A 27531-nucleotide genomic window follows, 5' to 3' on the forward strand; every position below is an offset into this window, starting at 1 on the left:
GAGGCAGAAATGATAGCTTCTATGAAAACTAGAGGAAGAGACTGTTTTCTGTTAGCAATGATGCAGAATCTTGGGAGGATTGATTCTCATTCGGAGAGATGGGACTTGGGAGAGATGAAAGGAGTTGCTGAATTAGGCTGGACAATGGTTCAAGATATTCAGAAACTGAATGGAGCAATTTGCAAAGGACACTGGAAGATTCAAATAGGCAGGGGAAGGAGAAAGAAGCTAGCTGAAATGCCAGGAAGTGTTTGAAGTATTATCATTAAAACTGTGTTCTTTCTGGAAGTATATGTAAAGTAAAAAAGTGTCATAAAGAATATATTACTCATGTTTCTTGTTGAAGTATCATTGATTTAAAGTCATGAACAGAACAAGAAATGAGAGGGCATAGACTTAAAGTGACATGTAGGCAGGCAACTGGTGGTGGTTTAACCTGAAGGTCACCGTACCTTAGGAAAGGGAGCAGGGGAAATCAGTCAGCATGAGAATTGAACCCATGCTGTTGTTGTCACTGCATTGCAAACTATCCAGGTAACTAAGCTAACTGACCAAGCTGTCTTTATTGTAGGAACCCAGTGAAAGATTATTTCCATTGTGTTCCAGGAATAGTATGCTGTAATTTTGCATCTCAAAGTTTAATGTAACTAGATCCCTGAGACAGGAAGTCAGAAGCACCTGGAAGTGGAGGCAAAATGAGGACTTTGTGACAGGCAGTAAGCACCTAGAGGAGCAGGCTGAAGGAGAATACCCTAACAGACAGTCGGTAACATCTAGCGGAGCAGGCTGAAGAAGGATACCCTAAGATTCAGTAACACCTGGAAGAGCAGGCTAAAGGAGGATATTCTAACAGACAGTTGGTAACACCTAGAGGAGCAGGGCAAGCACAGGAGCCAAGACAAACTGTCAGAGACACAACGAGATACACTAGTATTTATTGGGCTTGTCCAGGTCAATTTCTATTCAATGCCAACCCCAGGACATTGTTAGATGGGGACTCAGTCTCTGTCGGAGATGGTCTGTGCCTGGCAATTCTGTGGTGTGAATGTTGTTTCCTACATGTCAGCCCAAATTAAAGCTTCTATAGGTATGCAATAAAGAAATGAATAGCAAAGATAAATGTGGACCCATGGCAGATACAGATGTGAGATTCCAGAATGGGAAATTGAGAAATGGCAGACAATCCATGTGTAATGCTACATGTTTGTTCTGTTTTGATGTCTATCCAAATTTTTTCAAAATCGTTGACTGTTTTTGCTTCCACCACCCTCACAGCCTGCAAGTTGTACATCGTTGTCACTTGTTGTGTAAAAGGTTCCTCCTCTTGTATCCCTTGCCAAAAATCTTAAAGCTCTGTTGCTTGGTCTTTGCACTGTCAGTTCATGGAAAACATTTTCCTCTGTCTACCTCATCTGAACATTTCATAATCTTGTACAAGCCTATCAAATTGGCCCTCAATCTCCCTTAAACCAAGGAGAACAACACCAGCCTTTCCAGTTTGATGTTTAACTAAAGTCCCACCCAATCTGCACATTCTTATGGCACTCCCATCTGTTTTTGACAGGAGCTCCATACAAACATTCAAATTAGGTACACAGAAAGGCCTTTTAGGCAATTGAACCTAGTCTGCCAATCAAAAAGGTTGTCTGAATAGTTTGTGTTTCAAATTCTAGTGTCATCCAGTCATGATAACCTTTAATTCCTTTGCCTAATAAAATTCTATGTATCTCTATCTTAAAAATATTCACTGACCCCGCCCCCAATGCCTTCCAAGCATTCTCTTGCTGAGAGAAAACATTCTTCTAAAAGGGTGACCCCTAATTTTAAAACCAACTAATTCTAGACTTACCCACAAGAGTAAAGATCGCCTCCACATCCACCTTGTCAAGCCTATTTAGGATTGTATACGTGTCAATCAAGGTATCCCCCAATCTTACAAACTTCAGTGGAAACAAGCCCAAACTATTCACTGTTTCCTTATAAGACAATGCAATGAGTATTCTACGTATCAATCTTGTAAACCTCCTCTGAACCCCCATAAACATATTTACATCCTTCCTTAAAGGAGAATAAAACAGTAACACTATTTGAGATTTTTTTTTACTGCCTGGTCCTTGTTGGCATTTTCTGGCCTTCATTTCCCATATTATTATGTTACCCTCTTGCCTCAACTCTTCTACCCCTTGATTTACAACATCCACCCAAGCTTTCAGCTACCTTGTTCAGTTTAAGCCCTCTCTAGTTGTGTGGTTATGTAACTCAGTAGAATACCATTTCCACAATACGACAACTCCGAGGTTAGGCTAAATTCAGCATCAGAAGATGCAACATTTTTCCTTACATGGTTTGGGTCCTCAATTATTATTTAAATTATAATATTTAAATGTACTTGGGTCTCTGTAGGAATGGTGCATTGGTTTGCATTTTTAATATAATTTTAATTTAACATTCCTTCCTTTAGATATCCAGTCCACCATTTCTTCGTTCCTTTCTGGATCTGATCATCTATCCTTATCATAAAATAATTGCCACATGTTTCCATGTTTGTAACTTGATTAGTTGGTCTATAAATGTATTTTATGAATTCTTTGTTACATGTTGTACTACAATTTAGCCTTTGCTCAGCAAATAAGCTTCTTGAATAAGATAATTATTTCATTATATTTTCTGCATATATTTCACCTCACTTATAAAGATCATAAAAGATAGATGTGATCTGTCCACACTATTACAGTTTAACAGGCTTTGGAAAGTCCAGTTACATCACAGTTGAAAATCTCAGCAGTTTTTGATTGTAATGTACAGTGAACAGTAATGAATTGATTATGAAATATCAATACAGTTTTATATGAAGAAACATCAGCTGTCATATTACGTCTCAATTTTGCTTACAGGATGAGTAGAGATTTCCTCAAACTAAATGATCAAAGTTAAAGGCCATTCATTTCAGTCCTTGCCACAAACTCTGTTCCTTAGCGATTGGCCCCTCCCACTCCCTGGCAACTATGAGGCTGAACTAGATTGTTCATGACCTTGGTACCATATTTAACTGTGGGATGAGCTTCCAACAGCATATCCATATCATCACCACGACTACCTATTTCTGGAAATCGTCGCACTGCACTCTTGTTCAGCTAATTTGCTCTTAAAATCTTCATCTATCACTTTCTTACATCCAGATTTGATTATTCCAGCTAACTCCTGGCCAGTCTCCTATATTATTCTCTTTGCAAATTTGTGATTCTTCAAAATTCTGCTGCATGTATCACAACTCACACTAAATCTTGTTCACTCATCTTTTCTTTGCTAAATGGTATACAGTGGTTAGGCAATGCCTTGATTTTAAAAACCTCATCTTGCTTTCAAACCCTCCCCATGGCCTTGCCATTCCCTAACTCTATAATCTCCACAGGCCTTAAAATCTTTTTAGATATCTGTGCTTCTCCCACTCTGGCCTTGAGCATCCCTGATTTTAATTGATCCAACATTGGTGGTCCTAAACTTTGAATTTCACTTCCTAAGCCTTGCCCTCTTGCTATGTATCCTCCCTCTTTTAAAGACAGTGTTTAAAACCTGCATCTGACCTAGGTTTTGATCATATGTCCTAATATCCTTTTTTGTGAATTTTGCTTATTAACCCTCCAGTGAAGCATCTTAGGACATTGTGCTATGTTAAAGCCACAATATAAATACATGTTATTGTTGATGTTGCTTTTTCCACACTTACAACTCAAGATTTATAGCTAAGAAGGGAGGCTATGCTGTTACATTTGTTTTATTTTTGTTCATTCATGTAGGCATTCTGTGGTCAAGTTATAAGCAGCCCCAACATATTGCACACAACAAAAACTCCCAAAACATCCAAGCATTTAATCTGAGAGGAGAGGATTATCTCTTATTGCAGGAAATGGTCTTTTCAAAGTGCGCCCCACTCCCAATTCCCATGATTTGTGGAATTGCAGTTGTAAGTTGTCTGGTTAATCCTCCACACAGTTTCTTTCACTCTTGTATGTTGCTGGATGTAAGTGAAGTGGTAATTGAGATGAAAATTGCTCCCATTTAGATTTTGGAGCTTTGAACATTCTGCACATTCAGTGCTGCTAGCAATCATGTGCTATTTTTCACCTTGCAAGCAATACTCGCAATAAAATGAAAAACATTTTGTTGTAATCTTTAGAATGAGAAATTCAATAAAATGAGTGGCTAACTGTATATTAATATCCAACTGAAAGGAAATTAGGATGTTTTTTAAAATGGTACTGCGTTAGACTTTGGGCTAACATCCCTGTAATTTGTTTTGCCGCTGAGACCAATGTGCAGCAATGGCTTCTGGAAATTCATACCATTCAACAGCATATTAGTCAACATGAATGAAGCATCCCAGGGAACAATACAGCTGAATCTTCCATGATATGGCACCACAGTTGGATTGCCACTCCGCTTCTGTTCGCATCCTCTGCCCCAGAGCTCCATGTTTCTGGCCAAAACTTCTAAATTTGGCCTCCCGAACAATATGGAGTGTATCTGTTCAGTAAGCCAAACCATGTCCCCTTTTAATAGCAGTAGCTGCCATATTCTGGGGTTTAAAGATCCAATGTCTCTTTGCTGATGAGAAATATGTAAGAATGTAGGTGCAGGAGTAGAGGAGCAGATGTGTCAGTGGGGGTAGGGGAAGGGGGGGTTAAAGCAGAGGATAGATGGCTATAGGGATAAAGTAGCAGATACATGCGTAAGGGGGTGAGGTAGCAGGTATGTGGGTAAGGAGGTAAATAGATGGGAAGGCAGGTAGGTGAGTCCAGGATTAAGGTGGCAGTATTTAAGGAAGTAGTGTAGCAGTCAAATACCAGGATGGTAGAATGGCAGGGGGTGTAGATGACAGATGAGTAAAGGGTAGGGAGGATCAAGTGTCAAAAGTCCAGATATCTAGTCATGGGATGGTGCTTGAATATCAAGAGGGGTGTCTTGTATTGGAGAGGCAGTTGGTGTTGCAGGGTTTGCATTGGTAGTCCAGCGATTGAATTGGGTTTCAGTGGATGAGGGAGAGGGGGAATCAGTGTGAGTGAGTGGGGGAATCAGTGTGAGTGAGTGGGGTCACATTTATTGCTAGCCAGAATTTATAGCAGGTGTACATATTTCAAACATTTCCTGGATCAGTGTTCAAATAGGTAAGTTGAAATTCTGTGAAGCCTCCATCTCTAACTCCAACTCAGTTTAAACTTCCCTGGCATTACTTCATAGTCAGTGCAGATACCAAAAGATATATGCCATAGTTTCATAGCTATGTTTTGAGTAGTAGAAACCATTTAGTCTACTTTTCTGAATCAAACATCTTCTTCATTACTGTGATTCTAACTATTATCCCTGCATCCCCTTTCTGAAGAGCAGTTCAACCCGAATTTCATAAAGGTTTTGATCAATATTCACTTCTCCTTCAGTATTCCAAAGACAGCGTTCCTCTGGTGAAGTCCTGATTCAGTCCTTAACCATCCACAGCATCTCTTCCCCTTCCTGTGGCACCTACCCATGCAATTACAGGACTTAGAACATATTCCCTTTTACCTTGTCATTTGTAATGATCGGATCTTTTTGGTTTTCTGTATTGTGTTTGTGGACTGAAATGGGATAAGAACTGGCTTAAAAATCAAGGATTGTTGAAGGATTACTGCACTTTTGAAAGTGAAGTAACTTGGCGCTCACTATAAGTGTTATTTACACAGCTGCTTGTTTGAGCAGTACTGGAAGCTTAGTTTGCAGATTAGCTTAAGCTCATAGAACAACAATAAATGTAACTTTGGTTATTAACAGGAAACTGATTGGTCTGTTAACCACTGACCACTTATTTGCCTGGCAATAATAATGTGATTGGTTCCAAATAGCTTGGGGTGTGCAGTGGATGCCTAAGGGTAGGTAGGCTCGTGGGTGCCTTATCCATTTATCCTCCCCCTCTTTTTTATGAGAATCCAGTTCAGGAAGGGTGGGAAGGTTGCAGACTTTAATTCAATGTGACATCCTCTCAGCAATGCTGGCTTGGGGCACATTAGGGGCTGGAGCTGTAAATTCCAGCCCAATGTTTCAGGCCAATGATCTTTTGAGAGATTTTGGAAAGTTAGAGATGTCATAGGTTTCAAGCAAGAACAGCAGCAGAGAAGGGGGATGGGTGTTCTTCCAAACAAGTGGAAAGTCTCCCATGGAGTGGAAATCAGGAGAAATTCAATTACTAAAGGGACACAAGGCAAGAGGAGATGTTAAAGGGACAAGTAAAGAAACAAAAAATGGACCTTGAACAGAATGTAAATTTGCAAAGAACCATTATCATCAAACAGCTGGTTTATAAAATAAAATTGTGAACTCAGTGCTGAGTCCAGAAAATGCAAATCACTGTTTCATATGGGGCCCTGGGTAGTGAGATGCCTGATTGGGGCCCTGGGTGGTGAGATGCCTGACTGAGGCTCTGGGTAGTGAGATGTCTGACTGAGGCTCTGGGTAGTGAGATGTCTGACTAGGGCCCCAGGTAGTGAGATGTCTGACTGGAGCCCTGGGTAGTGACATGCCTGACTGGGGCCATGGTTAGTGAGATGGCTGATTGGGGTCCTGGGTCGTGAGATGCCTGATTGGGGCTCTGGGTCATGAGATGGCTGACTGGGGCCTTGGTTAGTGAGATGCCTGACTGGGTCCCTGGGTAGTGAGATACCTGACTGGGTCCCTGGGTGGTGAGATGCCTGATTGAGGTCCTGGGTCATGAGATGGCTGACTGGGGCCTTGGGTGATTAGATGCCTGATTGGAGCCCTGGGTAGTGAAATGCCTGATTGAGGTTCTGGGTAGCAAGGAGCTGAAAAATGTGTTGCTGAAAAAGCGCAGCAGGTCAGGCAGCATCAAAGGAGCAGGAGAATTGACGTTTCGGGCATAAGCTCTTCTTCAGGGCACTGGCAGCTGGGTGTTTGTGGGAAGGCTCTTTCCTCTCACCACGTTGGTGTACAGAGGGACATCATTTGGGAGGGGCAGAGGCCCTGGGTGGTGCAAAAAAGAAAATCTGCTAATGGGAACCATGAGTGGGTGAAAATGGGTTGGCTGTGGTGAAATCCATGTGATGGCAAGGTCTGATGTGTGGGGATATGGACATGGAAGAAGGTGTTCAAGCCCTAAAATTATTGAACTCGATATTGCATCCTGAAACTGCAGGATCTGCAAGTCAGTTGGTTTAATACCAGCTTTTCTTGTGGGTGAGGTTAGTAGGGGTGAGCAAAAGGCACCCTGTAAAATCTGACCCATTAGACATTTTTTTCACTATAGATGGTGCCAGATGTGCTGAATATCTCTAATGTTTTCTGGAATTTTGTTTTTAAGAATCCCAGCAATGTTGAAACAGACCATTCAGCCCAACAAGTCTACAATGATCCTTTGAAGAGCATTCCAACCAGAGCCATCCCCCTACCCTTTCCCTGTAATCCTACATGTCCCCATGGCTAACACACCTAATATAAACATCTCTGGACACTATGGGCAATTTGACTTGGTCAATCCACCAAACCTGCACATCTTTGGACTGTGGGAGGAAACTGGAGCACTCAGTGGAAACCCATGCAGAAATGAGGAGAACAAGCAAACTGCACACAGACAGTTGCCCGAGGATAGGAATGAACTCAGGTCCCTGGTTGTGTGAGGCAGCAGTGCTAATTACTGAGCCACTGCGCCACCCTTTAACTTAAATTCAGACATCCAGTATTGCTTTTATTTTCAAAGCCTTGCCTTGACTCTGTTCAATCAGCCTTGCTGTTAAACTATTCTGCATTTCTACAGCCCTTTTATTGGAAAATGTTTCATCAATTTTCCATTTACTTTAATTAATTCCTTAACTTTAGCAGGTGAGAAAGAAGACAATTCAAAACTCTGGTCATTTTAACTTGATTGCAGTAACATATTCTAACGTTTAACAACATTCAGAAAAACTGACACATTTATCAGATAACTTATCATATCGATGTGTGCACTACAGCAGAACTTTGTGAGAAACACTGAAAGAGGAACTGGGTGCAAACATTGTGGTTTCCTATGCAAAGGTTGGTTAATGAGTTAGCAAAATGCTTCTGATGCAAAATTACTGGTGAATTGTTGCCTTGCTTTGCCATACCAGCATATGGATGAGAGTAATAACATGTATAATATACCATACCATCAGTATTCATCAGCCTCAGGTCTGTCGTCTATAAGGGCAGCACGGTAGCACTGCTGCCTCACAGCGTCTGAGACCCGGGTTCAATTCCCGACTCAGGCGACTGACTGTGTGGAGTTTGCACGTTCTCCCCGTGTCTGCGTGGGTTAGGTGAATTGGCCATGCTAAATTGCCCGTAGGTAAGGGGTAAATGTAGGGGTAGGGGTAGGGGTGTGGGTGGGTTGCGCTTCGGCGGGTCGGTGTGGACTTGTTGGGCCGAAGGGCCTGTTTCCACACTGTAAGTAATCTAATCTTTAAAAAAATTGCAATCAAATTAATAGTACAGCAAGATCTATTATTATAGTACAGTATGTGAACTATTTTTTGTTCACATTTTCCTTAATATGATCAATTTAGATCAAAACATGGCTTTTCTTAAATTTTAACAAACACGATTTTAAATATCGTTTCATTTTCTAGTCAAATTAAACTGAAAAGCTGTTATGTAAAATGCAGTTACCTCAACTATGTGCTTACACAATCAATCAAGATCACTAATTCGGACTATATCACATCTCTTTATGTATTTGCAAGGCTGATGACAGCTTGAGAAAAGACCATAATCAGAGATATCTAGTTTTGGCAGAATAAATCACACGTACTGATCGAGACGTTCTAGCCAAAGCGGTGATAAAGTTATTAATGGCATTTTCTGTACTGTTCTAATGAAATTTAAGTTTGTGTCAAATTTTCATATGACCAGTGAGCTACCAGTGACACTTTGTTACTGGCAGCTTCCATATTGGTGACGTGGTAATTTGGTAGCACTGAGACGATTTAAAGGGAGACTACACATTCTAAAGGGGAGATGCAATTTGCCTTTGATTCATGCTTCATTCTTAAAACGTGAATAGGAAAGGTTGTTTTTCCGGAAAATTTCAATTTTAAAATGTCAGTGCATTTGGGATTCGGCAACTAATTAAAGGTGCACAAATTGACAGTGTGTCAGAAAACTGACTACTTTAACTCCATTATGTTCAGGAGAGGTAGTTGCTCATGTGTATTAGAGAAAAAGACGAGAAGCAGCTCTTTCGACTTGAATGTTGGAATTTACCTCTGAGTCCCTGGGTTTCTTGGGCTTCCTGAACATGCCTGTGAAGGCAATGGGGAAGGACTGCGAGAATTGATGGTGCTGAATAAATGTGACAGACAGAAAAAATCCTATTCCTGTTCAGACTTCACGCCTGCTTGTTTGCTGAAGTGAAAGGCTTTTACACACTAGGCTTGCTCTGAGAGATTGCTTTCTGTACCTTGAAGATTACTTTTTGGAAGTCATTTTCAACACCTTGAAGTTTTGCACATTTGAACTATACTTTCATTGTGTGAAGGACTTGCATTTATGTGGTGCTTTTCATGAGCACCAAACATTTCGAAGCCAATGAAGTACTTCTGACGTGTAAACGTTGTTGTAATTCAGGAAACACAGAGAGAAAACGCCCACAAACGGCTAGAAATAACGTCCAGTTATTGATTTAAAGATAGTGTATTAACCAGAAGACGGGTGATAACTTTGCTGCCCTTCATAGTAGTGTTATGGATTTTTTTTACATCCACCAATATAGGTGGATAGGACCTGAACTCAAAGTCCCATCCAAAAGACAGTGCCTTTCAGAATGTAGTGCAATCTTAGTGCTGGGGTGAAGGGTCAACCCTGATTTTTTTTGTGTCTAGCGAGCAAGTTTTAAAGCAAAGTTGTGTCTTGCAATGTTAAAGTTCACTGATGCAGTCTCAGGTTCTGTGGAATCATTTGCGTAACACTTTTATGCAATACTTTATGCAATATGTTTGATTCTTGCCGGATCCGTTGGAATAGATCTGCTGAAATCAACCACTTCAGTCGTCATCATGCGTGCTCGAGCTAATTGGTTAGCGAACCCAGATATCGGATGCTATTGCCTGTTTAAAAACGTACCGGCAAATGCGCTACTCAACTGTCTCGGTTTCTCATCTGCAACACTTTTAGTGTGTCAAAATTAAAATCCCATTAGTTTTGCAAGGACTCTTTGTTTGTCAATAATGCATGTAATCTTTAGAGGATGACGTCAAGAAGAAAGAGATCTTGCTTCGGCTCTTGAGATAAAGACTATTATGGCAAAACCCAGTGCAGTAGTGGTTAGAGGTGCATTCATGTCTCGCTCAGAACTTTGGAGAAATGACATTTCCGTGCTGGGGGTGGGGACAGCAGAATCAATTATGTTAGCAGAACTGTTAAGATTTTTACAGATATCTGTTGTTACATTTGCAATTAGAAAGTACATCTTATGGGATGATTTGTAAAAATTCTTTAAAATGAAATAGGTAAATGAAGATAGTGTGATCATCCTAAACTGCACTGGGAAATTGGCCCAATGATTTGGTTATCATGAGGAAAGCAGCCAAGTCCTTTCGAGCCTCAAGTGCAAGTGTGCATACCTTCTTGCAAAAAGAGGGCACCTGGTTTTCTGGACATAGGCATACAGACACAAAGGCCTAGAGAGGGAGACTGAAACAATTGTTGTGTAAAATGTATAGAAAAGGATTTTTTTTAGCCTCCAAACAGAATGCTGATGAAAACGTTATTCGTTTGAAAAGATGGAACTTTTGGATATTTGTGAAAAAGTGGTTCTTGTATGGCTGCCAGAGAAAGTGGTGGAGGCTGGCACAATTACAACAATTAAAAGAAATCAGCATGGATATATGAATAAGAAAGGATTTGGGGGATATAGGCCTAGCAGTATTATCACTAGATTGATAACCCAGGTAATGTTTTGGAGACCTGGATTCCATGGCAGATGGTGGAATTCGAATTTAACAAAAATCTGGAATTGAGAGTCTCGTGATGACCATGAATCCATTGTCAATTGTTAAAAAAAACCCGTCTGGTTCCTTAATGTCCTTCAGGGAAGGAAACTGCCATCCTTACATAGTCTGGCCTACATGTGACACCAGTCCCTCAGCAATGTGACTCTTAATTGCCCTCTAAGCAAGTAGGGATGTAATAAATGCTGAAAATGTGTTGCTGGAAAAGCACAGCAGGTCAGGCAGCATCCAAGGAACAGGAAATTTGACGTTTCGGGCATAAGCCCTTCATCAGGAATCAACTTTTCCAGCAACACATTTTCAGTTCTGAGACTCCAGCATCTACAGACCTCACTTTCTCCTGTAATAAACACTGGCTGAGCTAGTGGTGTCCTCATCACCCCTGTTTCTGTGCTGTATGACTCTATAAGAAATTGCTGGATATTGTCTTTTAAAGTTGGTTGAGGATACTGGAAGATTTGCCTGACAGGGAGAAGAGAGCCTCCTGAATAGCTGATGAGCATTTGGAATGCAGTTTTCCAGGTTGCTCCCACTCATGTGAGTGTGGTTTAATCTATAAAAGAATAATAAATATTTCAGCAGTGTGTTAGTTAGTTAATGGGAATGCATCTTTTCTTTAGTGTATTAGTTGTCTATTAATTAATGTTTCATCTGAATTGATTTTACTTTGTTACAGTGAAAATCATAACACATGAAATCTTGTCACATGATTCAGGCGATTGGCTTCTGGGAAGTGGTTTTGGCAGTTTTTAGTCACTACAAAGGTCATTACACTCTCTCACTGTCTGCTTAGCTCTGCACTGCTGTTTTCTAAACACTTCCTACCTTATTTCCAAACATATTGCCTCTATCACAGCAGCATCCAGTCTTTAGAATTCTCTCCCACAGAGAGCAGTGAAGAAGTGGAGGCTGATTTTATGTAGATCCTTGATTTGTAGAATAATCAAAGATTGTGGAAGATAGACAAAGAAGTAGCATTAAGGTCACAATTGATCTTCCAGAATGGTGACAAAGGTTAGCTGGGCTAAATGACCTACAAATATTTCTTTTGATTTTATGTTCTTATGTTAACTTCAGAGACTTAGGTCGCCTTTATTTGGTGCAAAATGTGTGGCAGTGTGTTGGTTTTCTTCAGTGTGAGCTGAATTTTAACTTAAAAATATGTGCATTGAGGTTGTGTCCAATCCTAAAGTTGCAAAAATCTGGAACTTGACCCCAAACTGCCCATTTCCACGGTTAACAAAGGCGCAGGGGACAGATAGCCAACCCACTATTAGGAGGCAAGCTAGCAAGTTAAATCTTAATGAAGTTGCCAGCCTCTGATTTCACCTGCTTTACAAGTTTTACAACAAGCTGCTGGATTTGCTAAACTGCTGAATGGAGAGAAGGAAATAATTGAATTTGAAAATAAACCAATTCTGTTAGAACCCTTACTTTTCAGGACCTTGAGACATCTCTCTTTAGCCCTAAAAATAAGTACAGCAACATATTATTATCATTCAGACTCGAAAGAGTCTGTTCTGATTTCCATTTCTAACACTGACGTTGTCTTGTTCATTTTTCATTATTTTTACCTGTGTTACCTGATTCAATTTTACCGTTCTAGTGTTTGCCATGAATAACTGCAATGTATATTCCAATTTCGGTGATTCAATTTATAAAATACATGTGCATTACCAAATTTTGCTAAGAAACAAGGAATCCAATTGAATCTCACATTTTAGTGGCAATTATTGTAACCAACCTTCAAAAGTATAGACAATAGACAATAAACAATAGGTGCAGGAGTAGACCATTCTGCCCTTCGAGCCAGCCCTACCATTCATTATGATCATGGCTGATCAGCCTCAATCAGTATCCTGTTCCTGCTTTATCCCCATAACCATTGATTCCACTATCCTTAAGAGCTCTATCCAACTCTTTCTTGAAAGTATCCAGAGACTTGGCCTACACAGCCTTCTGGGGCAGAACATTCCACACACCCACCACTCTCTGGGTGAAGAAGTTTCTCCTCAACTCTGTTCTAAGTGGCCTACCCCTTATTTTTAAACTGTGTTCTCTGGTTCGGGACTCATCCATCAGCGGAAATATGCTTCCTGCCTCCAGAATGTCCAATCCTTTAATAATCGTATACGTCTCAATCAGTTCCCTTCTCAGCCTTCTAAACTCAAGCGTACACAAGCCCAGCCACTCCAATCTTTCAGCATAAGATAGTCCCACCATTCCGGGAATTGACCTCGTGAACCTATGCTGCACTCCCCCAATAGCCAGAATGTCTTTCCTCAAATTTGGAGACCAAAACTGCACACAGTATTCCAGGTGTGGTCTCACCAGGGCCCCGTACAGTTGCAGAAGGACCTCTTTGCTTCTATACTCAATTCCTCTTGTTATGAAAACCAGCATGCTATTAGCTTTCTTCACTACCTGCTGTACCTGCATGCTTGAAGGTATTTGAAGACAGATTTCTAATCAGGAAGGGTTATAGGGATAAAGGCAGAAAAGTGATTTATTAAATCAGACAAGACCTCTTTGAATGGCAGAACAGATTCAATAGGGTTAGTTATGCCACTAAGTCTTATGCTGCTATACAGTTGCACAAAATGTATATTCAACATGAGAACATTGTAAGAAATGTCTGTGAGAAAATAAGGTTTCGAGATTTATATGACAAACTGGAATCCTATTATCGATTATCGCTGGTTGTTGAAGAACACTGTAAAACTCAGTTGTAACAAATATGAAGAAATTAAAGAATTATTGTGAGGGCAAAAGCACATGGTGGCAAAGTCAGAACAAAGGTAAAAGTTGCCATTGGTTTCAGAACTTTGCAATCTTAGCATTTGACATAACTTTAGTGTGCATATTTTTAGGTGTTAAAATTCCATTCACACTAAAGAAAATCAACCCTCATTAGACAGAGATAACTGATGGACAGTCAGAATAACATAAGATGCAAAACAATATAAAGTAAATTTCAGTACAATGCAGGAAAATGTTCCTGGAAAATCTTGTAAGTAAATTGTTAAGGCTATTTAATGACACATTACTGTGCTTGAGAAACAAGTTATGATTCAATTCCCTACAGCATGGAAACAGGCTCTTCAGCCCAACAAGTCCACATCGACCCACCTCCCCCCCCCCCGTCTGGCTAATGCAGCTAACACTATGGGCAATTTAGCATGGCCAATTCACCCTGACCTGCACATCGTTGGACTGTGGGAGGAAATCAGAGCACCCGAAGGAATCCACGCAGACATGGGGAGAATGTGCAAACTTCACACAGACAGTCATCTGAGGCTGGAATCAAACCTAGGACTCTGGTGCTGTGAGGCAGCAGTGCTAACCACTGAGTCACTGTGGTATGAGGCCTAATCCCAGCAGAAACCAGTGAGCAGCAAATCAACAAAGTGCCATGAGATCTGATCTTTGAAACAGTTGTCAACTTCAACAAAATTCTTATGAATTGCAATTATTCAGGCTCTTTTAGGAACATAGGAATTGAGACTCAAAGTAGGCAATTCAGCCCTTCGATCCGGCTCCAAATAAATGTTCTTAAAAATGTGCTATGAGTTGTTATGCACCCAAGCCTTTTGGAAAGTTAAACCTTAAATTTGTAAATTGAAGGAAAGGAAATGTGTGTTTATCTACCACAAAAATATGAATGAGTTGTAATGATTGAAACTTGGGCAAGTCGTTACTATGCGTGAAAGGCATCATAAGGAGCAGGAAGATTTCTTATGAGGTAATCACCAATCCCTTTATCACAATGGAGTGCTGCATTCGTGGTTTAGAGAATGGATGCAATCTTGCAGCATTTGTAATTATTTGCACCATTGTATGAGTATAGGATTACTAAAGTTATACTTATGTTAGTTATTACGTAGTAATTTAGGTTTTCAATATTGTATTTATGATGTTATGAGTCATGAAAAATGAAATTTTCCTTTTATGTTTGTGTTTACTGTAATACTAACCAACACAAGAAATATTTTCCCTTAGCATCAAAATTGTTGAAAATACAGTGAGGAATTGAATTGAAAGCCAAACGCATGACTAAAATTGTTTAAAAAATAAGATTATGATACATTGCTTTAAGAAACAAGTGGAGTTATAACAAATTCTATGCAAGAAACAGTGTGGCCAATCACTATGAAATGGAGATCCCTGCTTCAAGTCAAAAATATGAAAAAGAACTTTCAATTATATGAAGTGCTTCAAACCTGTCCAATGTATCAAGGACTTCATGGCTATTTTTCAGTAAAGTTACTGTTGTTACTTACAGAAACAGGCACCCAACTTGTGCAAGATCTTGCAAACAGCAAACAAATTTAATAACCAGGTCTTTTGGAATGTTAGATGAGAAAAGAATACTGGTCAGGTACTAAAAAAAAGTACCATTTATTGAACAGTGGAGTGAGATATGTTCACATAGAAAGACAGAAGGGATTAAATCTCATCTCAGAAGTAGCACCTTTGAATGCTCTCTCAATACTTGATTGGAATTTAAATTCGGATTTATGTGCCCAAGTCAAGGAACAAGGTCTGCACCCAAATGCTTCCGGCTGAGAGTAATGCACAACCAAAAAAAAAGATGATTATGTCTATTTGTGTAGAAAATGCAAGCGTGTGGGAAAATGCTTCAATAAATTAAAAATAATCAAATGCTTATGAAAAATAAAAATGTGACAGTGAACCTTTGAGGATGTTTTTGTTTACATCATGATTACTTAACAGTGGAAATTAAAGAACTCAAATCAAGAGTCAGTCTTCTTCCCACAAAGGAGAATATTGTAAGAATTTGCTGAGAGTCAAACAAGTCTGTGTTTTATGTTTATTTGGACAAGATTAAAAATAGTGAAGCAGGGTACAGCTCCTGATATTGAAACTATTATATCTGTATTCAGTGTCTGATTGACACATTTATAATATTGCAGGAGCATCAGTCCTTTAAAAGCAGTTTCTGAATTGGTATTTCTGTTCATGATTATTCTGAGAATTGCTGTTGTTATATGGCTCATTCATTCTGTACATTGTGCACAGAGGCTGAGTGGGCATTTGTAGACACAGAGGTCATGGAGGTTAAATGCGGGCTTGGGAAGTTGGTGGATGGGAGGGCATTGAGAAGGTGAGAGGAGTTTGGCTAATGAGGCAAAAACTCAAATTCAAAAATTTACCAACTCAGCAGATTATTTTTTAAAATTCGCTCATGGGACATGGGTTTCGGTGCTGAACCAGTATTTACTGGCTATTCCTAACAGTGTTGAGAAGATGGTAGAGAGTTGCCTCCTTGAACTACTGCAGTCCATGTGCTGTAGGTGGATCGACAGTGTTGTTAGACTGAAGGAATGGGCCGCTCGAGCACTGTTTTCAATCTGGGGAGCTGGGTGTGGGATTGAGTCTGGCCTTCCAATCCTGGAAACTGTCTGAGTCCAGCCTCAAAAATAGCTGAGAGCTGACACAGGCCATTTAGAAGACCTCCATTCTCTATAGTGTAGTCGTAAAATATCCCATCTCCCCAACCATTTTAATACAGCTTGGTCTTTTCCAGCAATTCTGCTGGTAAATACATCCCAGTAGGACTATTGAAATGCAAAAGAACCAGATAGAAAATGATCAACAGCATCAGTTCAAGAGTACAATACACATTATTAAGAATAGGAGGAAAAAGATATTTGACCTTGTGAGAAATTTGCATATCTTTCTCAACTGTTTTGAACTATTTAAACTATGTAATGCTGTATGCACACAGCAGCCCAGGAATATCCAGAGGGATCTAGAGTTAATGAGGATATTAAAGTGGGTGCTTAGGTGAAATTGTCATGCATGGGTAGGGTTAGATGGACAATAATTATCTGTGCGTCACTGAGTAAAATCCAACTCACCTGGCGCAGTACGAAACATGTTACTGAGGTAAAGAAGGGTAGTCTGTCAGTGTGCTTCCAAGCTTAGATTAATGCCCCTTCTATATAGGTGGTCAGGCTTGCCAGATCTGAGATACTCAGCATTGATGTAAGGTGAGAACAGCTTCAAGGGAAAGACAAGAACTACCACAGTGCTCCTTGTGGGCCAAGAGGAACAAGTCCCCTTCCAGCCTCAAACACCAACTACAATATACCAGGAAGTAGATTCCAGCCAATGTATCAGGTACCAAAAGTCATTGATTCTCTCCATGTCTGTTTCTTGATGTGAATTTCCAGCATTTTCTATTTTTACAACAGATGTCAAGCGTCTGCAGTATCTGCTTTTCAAAAAGAAAATACATGTTCATGCTGAGCATGTTAAAGCCATTATTTTAAAATAATACATATGCATCATGTATGGTGGACTTTGTATCTGCGTGTGGGTGTGGGGGTGGGGGTGGTGGTGGCAGGAGGGAGTTGGTATCATCTTATATCCAGGATGCTATTGACTGAAAAATTTTCAAGAGGAAAGAACTTAAGATAGAACTCATTAAAAAAGGACACCTGAAAAAGCAATTTCATTAAAGCCATATTCTTTGTATTGCAGTTGGGGTTTTAGGTTGTAAATGTCTACACTGTGCATGTCCTTTTCTGGTGTATGCAGAACTGGACCATATTTTGTGTAGCTTGTCGGTGTAGATGACAGCAACAACAGCTTATATTTACCTAGTGCCTTTAACATATTAAGAACATCCCAAAGTGCTTCACAGCAGCACTATAAGACTATATTGGGACAAATGGCCAAACACTTGGATAAAGAGATAGGTTTTCAGGAAAGCGATAGAAGAGGAAGGGGAGAAACAAAGGTAGAAAGCTTTGTTCAAGAGATTCCAAGCAATTGAAGGCAAGGCCACCAATAGTGGAACAGTCAGAGGCATAGTCATACATCATGGAAACAGATCCTATGGTCCAACTCATCCATTCCAACCTAAATTATCCTAAATTAATCTAGTCCCATTTCTCAGCATTTGGCCCATATCCTGCTATTCACATACCCATCCAAATGCCTATTAAATGTTGTAATTGTACCAGCCTCGACCAGCCCCTCTGGCAGCTTATTCTATACTCACACTACCCTCTATGTTAAAAAATTGCCCTTAGGGTCCCTTTTAAAGTCAAACATGCATCAATCATGGATGATAGGTACATTGCACACTTGTGTCCTGAGCAATGTGTGATATTCTTAACTCAAGAGTATGACATTTCTCGATCCATTCAGTTGCCTTGGCTCACACATGAGTCACTAAATTACTTGCAGCACTGTCTCCAGTTTCTTGACGATTGGTATTAATCTGCTCCAGTTAGTGCACAATGTCTATCTGAAGAACCTCCTGAACCCAAAAGATAGAGGATCTTCCCTTTTACACACTTCATTTGCTACAGTACTGACGACCAGCGGTTTGTGGTTGGAATAGAGTTCATCCACCAAACCTCCTTTCTAAAGAAATACTTTAAATTAACCTGTTTGCAAATATTATGGTATACAGCTGGAGCTGGTGAGTCCTGAATGACCCAGAGGTAGGAACACTACTACTGTACCATAAGAGCCTCCTCTGTAAAAAGTGATAAAGAGTAACTTTCTTGATATATTTTGATAGAAGAAGCAATATAGATATTTTGTAATCAGCATGTTCAGAGATGTTGTATCATACTTCTCGAGCCAATGGGACCTCAACCCTAATCTTCAATATAGTCTGCTAGTTACAGGTTGCCATTCTGAAAATGCCCCCCATCCCAACTCTTGCAAGTTTTCCCTCAAAGATTATTTTCTGCCTGTTTATAATATTGTTTAGTTTATCATGTTAGCCTGTCAAAATCTTGTATTACCTGCTTGGTTCTGCAGCTACCCAACAGCCCCTTTATACTTGCTGCAGACTTCAATCCTGTAAGTCAATGGGCAGCATGAAGTTTTTATGTTAGCTGCATTGGAAGTGTGGGTTGATTGTACACTGCGATCTTAGCGATTTTCCAGCTTTCGTTTGCAGTCTGAATATTTAGGTAGGGCTTAATTACATTCTCAGACCAGATTGCTTGTAATGTAGATGCTGTTCCATTAATAAACATGGCAGTTAAATTGTAGAGAGAAAGATCCCAAATGCAACAGATTACTAAATGAATGGACAGGTTTTTGTGGTAATGGCATTTGAGGTGTTCAGGAAAATCCTCTGTTCCTTTTCAAGACATGTGACTTTTGTTTTACTTTTCCTGTTTCTTGAAAAACAGCACTTCCAAAAGCACAACACTCCCTCAGTACTATTTGTAGTAGAAATGACTTTTGGTGATTTAACCTGAGGGTCACCACGCCTTAGGAGAAGAGATAGGTTGAGATAATGGTAACTTCCTGGTAACCTTAGCCGGTAATGGAATTGAACCTGCACTTATGGCATCACAGTGCAAGTATGTCTTCATGTTGGCAATAGCACTTGAACTCATACTCTTTAATTCCGTGACCTTTGTGAGCAATTGACTTCAGAGTAACAATAATCAAGTACTAGATATTATATGTACAAGAAGATAAACCGTTGCTGGATACTGATAGAAACAAAGACCTTGTTGTGAATTCAAGAGAAATGTTCCATAGAGCCCTTTGCAGAAAGAAGACATTAAAATTAGTTTTACCAGGAACTATTGTGCTGCGGGAAAGTATAAGCAAATAAATTATTTTGATCCCTTTCCATTGGGCAATATGAGATGCAGGTTGACTGAAGTTTGATTTCCATACTTTTGCATGCTCAAGCAACATAAAATCCATGATGTAATGATGCTAATTATATAACTGAAGTAAATACTGAAGATAAAAATCAAATCCATCTTTAATGCAACTCCAGTAACAATTTAGCTCTCCAGAGGACAAATTCCAATTTGAAGTTAGGATTCTTCAATCAATTTTTGCACCTGACTTTTAAATTCAGATTATCAAAATCAACATTCAAATCAAATAATGATGAAATAGAATTTAAAAGCATACAGTAATACAAAAATCTGCATATGAACCAGAAAACAAATTGCGAGCCTATGGAAACCCACCTCAAAGTTTTAATGGTGTGATCATTTTCAGGGACTGCAATGTGCTGCAACAATCAGAAAGTTGGTGAGTTGGTGTTTCCTCTGCTTCAGTGCTTTTCTGAACAAAAGCTAATATTGTTACTTGATTTAATACCCTCACTTGAGTAAGATATATTTTGTTTGGCCATGGAAGTTCTGCATGTTTCCTTACATTTCAAAGATTTCTGCAGCAGCAAAGGTGTATTTAAATTTTCATGAAGTTGTTTGGAGGGCTCTTTTCACAAGCTTACTGTAAACATGCTGAAATGTATCATTAATTTGCATTTTATGTCATACTCTGATGACAGAAATAATGTTTACATCAGATTTAAGGACAGTTTCTGTGAATGGTCTGAAATTTATAGCAGACTCTTCTAGAATCACTGTTCACTGTAAACATCAATGATTTGCAGATAAGACTACAATGAACGACGCTCAAATTTGCAGAAAATATTAAAATAGAAAGCATACTAAATAATCGGAAGATCAAAGGAAGGTTTGAGGGAATATTGGAATAATGGTGGAATAGGTAAGCTATGGCATGTGGAGTCCAATGTAAGTAAATGTCAAGTACTTCACATTAGTAATAAAAGGCAAAACAATTGTTTTGAAATCATACATATTAAAAGCTGGCTTCTGCAGAAGTGCAAGGCATTTGGGAATTCAGATTTGCAAGAAGCTTCTGAAATGAATAAGAACAGTAAAAATAGCTTCTGCAGGATATTATGCTAAATGATATTGAATGTAAAAGTTAGGGTGTCATGTTGAATCTATTTAAAACGTTACTCAGAACATGATTTGAATGTATAATTTTCAGCTATGTGCTTTTGGAAGTATATTGAAGCAATTAGATGAGAGAAAACAGATTCTCTGGGGTGAGAAAATGCAAATATAAAGGAAGATTTGAAGAATTGAGGTTCTTTTTATCAGAACAGTGGAGATGTAACAGCTGATTTGATACAGTTGTTTACGCATGTTTGATGATGACCAGATGACATGTAAGAGATTTGGGATCAAGCAGCTTTTTGCATAATAAATTTGTAGGGCCGTAAAATTCAGTACCAAAGTTAGTGATTGAACTAGAGGTAATATCAACACTTAAGAATAGGTTAAATAATTAAAGTAAAAGGCAATAAGCTATTGTTTCAGGATAGGTACAGGGGTGAAAATTTAGAACATAAAACAGTATAGCACTGTACAGCCCTTCAGCCGATAATGTTGTTGCGAGCAATTATCTTAATTTAAGATCAACCTAACCTACACACCCCTCAATTTACTGCCATCCATGTGCTTGTCCAGCAGTTACTTAAAGTCCCTAAGGTCTCTGACTCTACGAGCACCACTGGCAGTGCATTCCATGCACCCACCACTCAGCGTAAAGAACCTACTGCTGACATCTCCCCTATACCTTTCGCCAAGCACCTTAAAATTATGACCCCTCATAAACTCAGTCCCCCTTTTCATGAAAGCCAAAACACCATATGCCTTTTAACAACCCTATCAACTTGCGTGGCAGCTTTGAGGGATCTGTTTACATGGACCCCAAGACCTCACTGTTGCTCCACACTGTCAAGAATCCTGTCCTACACCCTCTACTCAGCATTCAAATTCAAACTTCCAAAATGAATCACTTCTCATTTGTCCAGGTTGACCTCCATCTGCCACTTCTCAGCCTAGCTCTGCATGCTGTCAATGTCTTATTGTAACCTGCAACAGCCCTCGACACTATCTACAACACCATCAACCTTTGTATCATTGACAAAGTTGCTAACCATCCTTCCACTTCTTCATCCAAGTCATTTATAAAAACTACAAAGAGCAGAAGCCCAAGAACAGATCCCTGCATGAAACCACTGGTCACCAACCTCCAGGTGGAATACTTTCCATCCATCACCACTCGCTGTCTTCTTTTGACCAGCCAATTCTGTATCCAGGCAGCCAAATTCCCCTGTCTCCCATGCCTCTTAACATTCTGAATGAGCCTACTGTGAGGAACCTTATCAAATGCCTTGCTGAAATCCATATACACCACATCCACTGCTCGACCTTCATCAACTTGTCTCCTCACTTCTTCAAAGAACTCAGTAAGACTTGTGAGACATGACCTGCCCCTTACAAAGCCATGCTTACTGTCTCTAATCAAACTGTGGTTTTCCAAATAGTCATAAATCCTAGCTCTGAATCCTTTCCAGTACCTTGCTTAACACAGACATAAGACTGACTGGTCTGTAATTCCCAGGGATTGCTCTATTCCCTTTCTTGAACAGGGGAAGAACATTCGCCTCCTCCAATCAGCTGGTACTTCTCCCGGGGAGAGTGAGGATGCAAAGATCATTGCCAAATGGAGGAGAGATTCATATTCAGTGTTTATGCCAAAAAGTCAGTTGTGTGTTAGAATTGCTTTGCTTTAAAGTACATGTTAATTAAGTTAATAAAATAAGTTAAGCTAATTTGAATGGATTTTTTGACAGCTTTGGGATAAACTATGTAAATACAGCTTTGCAGTGCAATTTGGCACTGATTACAGCTTGAAAAGAGTATGAGGAGTTTGAGTTGGGGAAGTCAGGTTAGGAGGGTTAGGGATACTCCTCTACTTTTCTAAACACCTGTTCACCTTGTAGGAATTTGCTCTTACTGTTTCTATTAAGTACCTAGCTTTTAGGCGCAGGAGAAAGAGCTGAATGGTAAGTGAGCTTTTCTACTTCTAACTCTCTAAACTCCAGGATATAGTAGATAGAGCTAATGTAAGCTTAAGGTACAGCATGGGAAGCTTGGACCCACGGAATGCCCATTTTATGGCATATAGGGATATGTGGATACTTCATATGTCCGAGGTGAGCACACCAGCAAGAAGTATTACAAGCACCAGAAACTTTAGCAAGATTGGGGACTAGAATCAGTGTGAAGAGCTGCAAGGCAAAGGTCTATATGGATAACATGTTTAGAGGGTTGATCACAGTACAGGATAAGGGCATAAAGGCAGATAAGGAATGGGTGACCAATAGGCAGTCCAAGAGTACTAGACAGGTAGTGCTGGAATCCCTGAGACAATTTTGCTTGCTAATCAGTTTTCCGTTCTGGATGTAGGCGACAGCAATGGTTCCTCAGAAGGGTGCATCCAATAGCAGGCTAATGGCACCCCAGATGGCTCAGCTGTACAGAAGGCAAGAAAGAGTGGAAGAGCAGTAGTGAGAGACAATTCATTCTTTAGGGGCACAACAAGTGTCTCCAGGATGGCACATTGCCTCCTTGATGGTGGGTGAAGGATATCACAAAATGGCTAGAGGACTCTTTTCTGGGCAACCAAAAACATGGTCCACATTGATACTAACAATATAGGGAGGTAGGAAGAAGCAACTTGGTCCTCAGGTCAGAGTTTGGGAAATTGGTAGAAAATTAAAAGCAAGACCTCAAAAGTAGTAATCTTCAGATTATTCCCAGTATCATGTGGAAGTGAGTGCAGAAGTAGGAAATTAAGACAGATGAATGTGTGGTGAGAAAGTTTGGACTGGAGGGAGGGCTTTGAACCTGGACATTACTGACTTGTGCTGGAGCATAGTGAGGATGGCACTTGTACAAGCGCCTGAACCGTGTCAATACTGAGTGTTCTGAAGGAATCTTCCTATTACTGTTGAGGAGAGTTTAAACAAAATCTGTATTGTGTGGAAACTAGTTGATAATATATGACAGGAATACCAGGGAGCATAAAATATGGGAGGGATAGCTAACACTTGAATAAGGGATAGCAAGTTAATAGATGAAGATGGAATAAGGGAAAAACTAAAACATTCCTAAACCAGTGGTACAATGTATATGAATGTATGGAGGATATCAAATCAGATTTGTGAATTAGAGGTGCAGACTTTGATATGGATTTCTGATGAGTGGCTATAATGGAGACCTGGCTCAAGGAAGAACATGAGTAGATATTAAGTATTCCTGAGTACAAGATGCTTGGTAAAGGTAAAAAAGGAAGAAAAGGAGGAGGGCTGGTAGTATTGGCTAAGGAGAGCATTGCAGTGCTGGAGAAAGAGAATGTGAAAGGATTCAAGAAAGAATTGATTTATTAGAATTAAGGATCAAAGACAGCGCAGTTACATTACTTGTTATAGTCAATAGGCCAACAACTGGGGGAAGGATGCAGATGAACAAATCTACAAGGAAATTACAGAGATGTACAGAGCAGAAAGGGTGAACATTCCTAGATTGTGTTCTGGAGAATTTTCTACAGCAGCATGTGCCTGTTCCAATGAGAGACGAACACTACAATAGCTGGTCTTTGGAAATGAATTTAATCAATTAGATCAATTGTCAGTGAGGGAGCATTTAGAACTCAATTTGTCATAAGGTTTAGGATGACTGTACAAAAGAACAATTAAACATCCGGAGTAAGAATAATTAACTGAGGAAGAGCTGACTTCAGTTGAGCAAGGACAGTGATAGGCTAGTAGGAAAACTGTAGCTGAACATTGGGCTAATTTCCAAGAAGAGTTGGTTTACGTATAGTCAAGATTTATTCCCTTAAAAGGGATAAATGGGTCAAATAAAAACCGAGATCCCTGAATGATCAGTGAGATAGCAATTAAGATAGATAATAAAAGATGTGCTTATGATAGGTATCAGGTAGAAAATATGTTGTAATTCAGGCAAGTTATAGAAGATTCAGAAAGGAAGTGAAAAAAGTAAATAAGTGAAGAAAAGAGAGATTATGAAATGAGACTGCCAATGAACCTTAAAGAGAATTCTAAAATTTTCTATTGGCAAATAAAGCAAAAGGGTAATAAAAGGTAGAGGAGGGCCAATTATATACTAAAAAGGAGATTTATGCAAGGATGCAGAGGGCATGGCTGGGGTATTAAGTGAAAGTGGATATCTAGGTCATGAGGAGGAAATTCAGATACTAAAGTGTTCAAAGTTGATAAAAGAGGAATTATTGGGAAAACTGTATACATTTAAAGGTTTGCAAGGTACCAGAACGAGATGAGACGCATCCCAGTATATGGAAAAAATTATATGCAGAAATTAAGAAAAAACTTGGCATATTTTTGCAGTCTAAAATTGCAAACACTGTGCTAATGTTCAAAAAAGGATGCAAGAATTTGTCCAACAATTAGATACAAATCAAGTTTACTTTGATGGAGGGGAACACTTTTACAAACAATATTTTTGGGATAGAATTAATAGTCACAAAGACAAATGTAGATTAATTATGAACGGCCAGCATGGATTTCCAAAGAGAAACTTGTGTTAAGCAAAATTGCTTGAGTATTTTTGAAGAGGTGATAGAGAGATGGATGAGGGTAATTGTTGTTGATCTGGTGTACATGGACTTCCAAAAGCAGCAATATAGCGCAACACAACATACTGGTGAGCAAAATTGGAGTTCATGGAATAAATGAGATATTGGGAGCATGGATACACAATTAAATGATAGGTCTCAGAAATTAACAAGCATTAACCATTATGGATTTTTTTTGGGCTGGAGTAAGTTTTGCAGTGGAGCTCACCAGAGATCAGTATTGAGACCCTATGTTTCCCTGATTAATATTAATGACCTGGGCCTTGGTGCATAGGGTATAATTTCAATATTAGTGGATGTTGCAAATTTATCAGCATTATAAGCTTTGAGGAGGACAGTGTAGAAATCCAAAATGACATTGACAAGTTGGTGATTGTAGTTTGCATAGTAATGTTGTGCATGGTCAGGTACGAGGTTGAGTGTCATCAATAGTTCTCTTGCTTTCTTGGCTTTTTAGTCTTTACAAGCGCCACACTGGCTGATGTGATCATTGATTTTGATACTCAGGTTTAACCAAGAGATCACATCTTCTGCCTTCCTCAGACTTGACTCGATTCTTTGTTGGCTTGCATGGGTGCATTTTAGCATCTTTCCGCTCAACATCTTAGGGATGCCGACTTTATTTCATTTGTATAGTGCATCATCTTGGCTGTCAGTTCATTTATGTCTGCCAAATCTGCTGTTGTTGCCTTAATGTCTTTAGGCCAACCTTTCATTGCAACGGCTTGGAGTGTTGTTGGATAGTTTGCTTGATTTGAGCAAAGTGTTTTCATGGTAGATTCTTCAGCTCTGCTCGATTGATGACATACAGAGCACTCTGAGTTGCTGCATCCTGTACTTTCTTTATAAGCAGCACTACTCTTGACAACATTACAGTAACACAATTCTTTGCTTTTCTTGTGTGTCATGTTCAAATGGTATCTCTGCATCTGGAGTAACATTATTTGTTGATACTTTGGAGCAGATAGTTGTGGCTTAAGGAACACTGTAAAATGGTTTATGGTCAGACTCATCTGTTACTTTGTCTCTTCCAGGTAGGTATTCATGAAAATGTACACATGCAACGATAATGGTCAGGCACTTTTTCTCAATCTGAGTGAAGTATTATTGTGTTTGTGTTAATGCACTGGATAAAAATGCATTTGGTTACGTGTCAAGTCCTGTCTCACTGGTGACCTGTTGCAGGATTACTTAATCATTTACATTATAATATTCTAGCACTAGCATGCCATCACTAGATGATTGATTTTAAAGAATTCTGTCCCCATGCCCTACTATAGCTATGCATCCTTTACATTGAGGTTGCTTAATAGCTCACACTGTCATGATAGATCAGGCAGGAATTTTGTCAAGTCATTGATGTATCCAACAAATCATGGCAATGGTTTTATATCTCTTCGTCATGGCTATGGCTTCTATCTTTTAAACTTTAAGGCTAGTCATGAGAGCAATTTGAACTTTTCTTGTCAGATGTTGAATTCATCTTACACCCTCATCTTATTCAAGATGATATTCTCCAGGAAAATATCAAGAGCTTCATTTTTGGATCAGCATGTTGAACCACTTGGCACAGGTCTGTGAAGGTCATGATGTTGCAGAACACAACAATGTCTTTCTGACACTTTTTGTTGATTGGCACTGTATTTCTGCAGTCATCATCCCATCAGTCACAAACCATTTATTACCTATTGACCAGACCAAACCAACCTATCTTAATATGTAGACTGATTCCACAGAATCTTTAGCTGATTTTTTTTTTAGTGACCAGCTTGTCTGCTTGTTGCACTTTCTTCTAGTCATAACTTATGTACAAAATGATTCAGCACCTTGCAGTGACAACACTGCTTTCCCAAGACTGGACATGGCTTCCTTTTCATTTGTGCAATGTTCTTCATAATACTTCTATCCTTGCTTTTGTCTGTCATTGTTCAACTCCTTAGGCCTGGAATGTCTAGGAGCAGAATGCAAGGCTTTGTCTGTTCGGCCATCAATATGCTCTCATTGCTGATTTACAATCTCACTGCTTCTCCACACCTCAATCACTTTCTTCCATCTCAGTAGGCTTGCCCCCATTGTGGGATCTCTTATGTGTAATACTATCCTGTATTTAATTAGATTGTCTTTGAGTTGTGCAAATTCGTAGGATTCTGTGAAATGTGTTAATGCAGCCATATTTTGATCAATGGATTCAATTTTGCCTTGGGCCCTAATTTTGAAC

The 27531-nt window shown here is 39.5% G+C and overlaps 1 protein-coding gene across 6 annotated transcripts in view; it reads left to right on the forward strand.

Moving 5' to 3' along the window:
- Window positions 1–27531, forward strand: part of rgs19 (regulator of G protein signaling 19) — a 116598-nt gene that overhangs the window by 37718 nt on the left and 51349 nt on the right. The window contains exon 1 of one of the 6 annotated variants that reach the window (XM_060836059.1): window positions 19982–20060. The exons of 3 other annotated variants lie outside the window; for them this stretch is intronic. The gene's annotated coding sequence lies outside the window, so the exon portion shown is untranslated. Of the gene's footprint in view, window positions 1–19981; window positions 20061–20518; window positions 20544–27531 lie in introns of those variants that run through there. 2 more of the 6 variants (XM_060836063.1, XM_060836061.1) reach the window with 2 other exon arrangements.

This window comes from Hemiscyllium ocellatum, chromosome 15 (assembly GCF_020745735.1).
Source record: "Hemiscyllium ocellatum isolate sHemOce1 chromosome 15, sHemOce1.pat.X.cur, whole genome shotgun sequence".
Taxonomy (NCBI): Eukaryota; Metazoa; Chordata; class Chondrichthyes; order Orectolobiformes; family Hemiscylliidae; genus Hemiscyllium; species Hemiscyllium ocellatum.